Here is a 4,177-nt window from a genome sequence, read left to right on the forward strand (position 1 = left end):
ACTGTTCGCACTTCAGTAGGAGCAACTCCTTATTTGTTGGTATACGGCACTGAAGCAGTAATTCCTGCAGAAGTTGAGATTCCTTCCCTTCGGATCATCGCCGAAGCAAAGATTGATGATGATGAATGGGTCAAAACCCGTCTAGGAACAGTTAAACTTGATTGATGAAAAACGATTGGCCGCAGTATGTCATGGTCAATTATATCAAAGAAGAATAGAAAGAGCATACAACAAAAAGGTGCGTCCCCGGAAGTTTGAAGTAGGTCAGCATGTGCTGAAACGTATTCTTCCACATCAGGTCGAGGCAAAAGGCAAATTTGCCCCGAATTGGCAAGGACCATTCATTGTGACCAGAATATTATCGAATGGTGCACTATGTTTAACAGATATTGAAGGCAAATGCATAGACATGGCGATCAATTCTGACGCGGTAAAGAGATATTATGCATAAATTTTTGAATGTTTGTATTTAGCATTATTTCGAAGATTGGAATGACAAAGGCAATTTATTCTGCTATCCAAACACTATACCCTTTGCTTCCCCTTCGAGCCATATTTGTTTCTTTCCTACCCTCTCTTGGAATCAATGAAAATGTAATAACAAAAAAAAAACATCAGTATTATTTAGTGAACTACGTTTGACCTGATTCCTCAAAGAAGGATACGTAGGCGCCTCACGGCTCGGTCATAGGGTGCACGACATACACAATGTGCACGAAAAGAAACATTAAGAGATCCCAATCAAGAGACTGGAGCAGGAATTGTATTGGAAATAAGAAGGATTCCAAGAATTGTAATTTTAAACCCATACCAAAGCTATTTAGCTTTTAATACCTTTTCCATTTCTAACCCCATACCAAAAAGACCTTTCGATCAATCTTAGAAAAATGTTGAGTCAAGCAAATGAAGATGGTTCATAACACTCTGGTACAAACAAGAAAAGAAAGTAAAAATGAGAGAGTCTTATAGGTGAAAACCCACACGGGCACCATAAGGCGACGGAAGTTGAGAGAAAAGTAAAATGAGAGAGTCTTATTGGTGAAAACCTTCGTAGGCACCATAAGGAGAAAAGGAAGTGAAAAAATGAACAAATGAGGAAAGTTTATTGGTGAGAACTCTTTGAGAAATTGCAAGTCCAACAGGTCTGTGAAATGAAAAATGAAGTTGGATTATGGAAATTTTGGCGAAAACAAAAATGAGACAATTGAAAGGAGATTGATTAAAAGACTGGGTTGATTAATCCAAAATGCATACCCTGATCATTGGTGCCAGTAACTCCAATCAGATAAGTTTTTATTCTTTCTCCAACAGTCATCCAAACTTGGATTTTTCTTTTTATTCTATAATTGTCGAAATCAGCGTGTTTCGTCACTAATAATCTTACTTCTCTAAAAGCTTTGAGATAAGTTTTATTCCAAACAAATAAGAAGGAATGTCAAGGTATACTACCAAGATTCAAGGTTACATGATACAAAATACGGCCACGAAAGGTGGGAGATAAAAGATATGGGTGTAAGAAAGGTGAAATCAAAAGTGGATCAGCAAAGTCAGAAGGGACATATGATTACAGTTAAAAGGGTTTGAAGGAAAACATACAGAGGGGAATCCTATAGTCAAGGATCAATTACAAGGACAAAACAGTCTTTTCAACCATTCCAAGGCAATAAAGAGAGACGAAGAGAAGCCTCACCATCGGCAAGAATACCCCAGTTAACCACCCTGCTTTAAACTAACGAAGTTTTCTTTGATTTAAAACAGGGGCAAATACAATATTTGTGTCAGGAAATACCTGGTAAAGAATTAAAAAAGTCAGGCGTCCACCTGGAGAATGAGGATGAGAAAAGAAGAAGTCAGGCGTCCACCTGGAGAATGAGGATGAGAATTAAAGAAGTCAGGCGTCCACCTGGAGAATGAGGATGAGAATCAAAGAAGTCAGGCGTCCACCTGGAGAATGAGGATGAGAAAAGAAGAAGTCAGGCGTCCACCTGGAGAATGAGGATGAAGAATTAAAGAAGTCAGGCGTCCACCTGGAGAATGAGGATGAAGAATTAAAGAAGTCAGGCGTCCACCTGGAGAATGAGGATGAGAAAAGAAGAAGTCAGGCGTCCACCTGGAGATGAGGATGAGAATTGAAGAAGTCAGGCGTCCACCTGGAGAATGAGGATGAGAATTAAAGAAGTCAGGCGTCCACCTGGAGAATGAGGACAAAGAATTGAAAAAGTCAGGCGTCCACCTGGAGAATGAGGATGAAGAATTAAAGAAGTCAGGCGTCCACCTGGAGAATGAGGATGAGAATTAAAGAAGTCAGGCGTCCACCTGGAGAATGAGGATGAGAAAAGAAGAAGTCAGGCGTCCACCTGGAGAATGAGGATGAAGAATTAAAGAAGTCAGGCGTCCACCTGGAGAATGAGGATGAGAATTAAAGAAGTCAGGCGTCCACCTGGAGAATGAGGATGAGAAAAGAAGAAGTCAGGCGTCCACCTGGAGAATGAGGATGAAGAATTAAAGAAGTCAGGCGTCCACCTGGAGAATGAGGATGAGAAAAGAAGAAGTCAGGCGTCCACCTGGAGAATGAGGATGAGAATTAAAGAAGTCAGGCGTCCACCTGGAGAATGAGGATGAAGAATTAAAGAAGTCAGGCGTCCACCTGGAGAATGAGGATGAGAATTAAAGAAGTCAGGCGTCCACCTGGAGAATGAGGATGAGAAAAAGAAGAAGTCAGGCGTCCACCTGGAGAATGAGGATGAGAATTAAAGAAGTCAGGCGTCCACCTGGAGAATGAGGATGAGAATTAAAGAAGTCAGGCGTCCACCTGGAGAATGAGGATGAAGAAAGAAAAGAAGCAGTCAGACACCCACCTGGAGAACGAGGGAATACAATTGAAGTGTTGAAATCAAAAGCCCGCTCATATGATAAAGGAGCACATTTAGAATCAATAAAGCAGAGGAGTCCAACAAAATCCCCAGCAAGAAACAACGAGAGTCCCAAAAGAAAATACGGGACACAATGAAAAGGAATACGGAATAAGCCAAATGCCCAAGAGTCACCAAGATATCAAGACAACAAGAAACCCAAGGGCATGATCTAGATAAGATTTTTTATAATTCATGTACCATAGTCTAGTTTAGCTTTTTTGTATTACCTTTGAAGTAAGGTGTAATAAGGAGGTCAGCAAGCAGTAAAAACAGCACGAAGCAGCAGTAACATCACAGTCCCACGATAGTCCCAGCTACTCAAAACTTCTCGAACTACATTGACCTGATACCTTTATAGCCAAGGATATGTAGGAAACCTTTGAAGCAGAGGTTCGGTCAAATCTTTCAAAATATGCTTCTCACGGAGCACGTGATTTTTGCCCAAAAAGGGGCAGCTGTGAGCACGTGATTTTTGCCTTACGAAAACTACTCCAAAATAAATCAAAAAATATAAAATAAATTTCTTTTACTGTGTAATTCTTGAGTTTGCGTGGTGTTAAATATTTGTGTTATGTCCGTAAATGTTTACTTTGTCATAATAAGATGAAAAATAAAATAAAATACATGTTGCATGCATATAGGATTTAATTATGCATTTAAAAGATAATTTAAATAAAATCACAAAAAATATGCATTAGTTCTATTTTAAATATTCCACTGTGTGATTAATATTTTGTCTATGTGTTAAATAATTGTTATAAAGTAATTAGTATATTTTTGTGAAGTTAAAATTGTTTTATAATTAAAATTAGAAATTTAAATTAGAAAAATGAAATAATTGAAAAAGAAATAAAAAATCGGACCTGGATTAAAATCCAGGCCCAAAATCAAGTTAACCCCCCTCAGCCCAAAACAACCCAGGTCCGGTCCAACTCAGGAGCAAATCCAAACGACGACGTTTGGTCCCGCTTCATCAAGGACCGTTGGATTAAATCAATCCAACGGCTGAGATACCTTGCCCTTACCCGGAACCCTCTACCCGACCCATTGACCCGACTCAGCCGACCCTGGCATTAAACCAAACGACATCGTTTGGTTTAATGAACTGATCCTGGCCCTTCATTCTACTTGATCTAACGGTTAGTATCAATTCACCTTCCCCCTATATAAATCCCAAATCCCTACCCCGGCCCCTAACTAAACACCCACCCTCCTCTCCTGTTCATCATCTTCCAAAACTCACCCCTAACCCTAGCCGCCCT

Source organism: Nicotiana sylvestris, chromosome 11, assembly GCF_000393655.2.
Source record: "Nicotiana sylvestris chromosome 11, ASM39365v2, whole genome shotgun sequence".
In the NCBI taxonomy this organism is placed as follows: domain Eukaryota; kingdom Viridiplantae; phylum Streptophyta; class Magnoliopsida; order Solanales; family Solanaceae; genus Nicotiana; species Nicotiana sylvestris.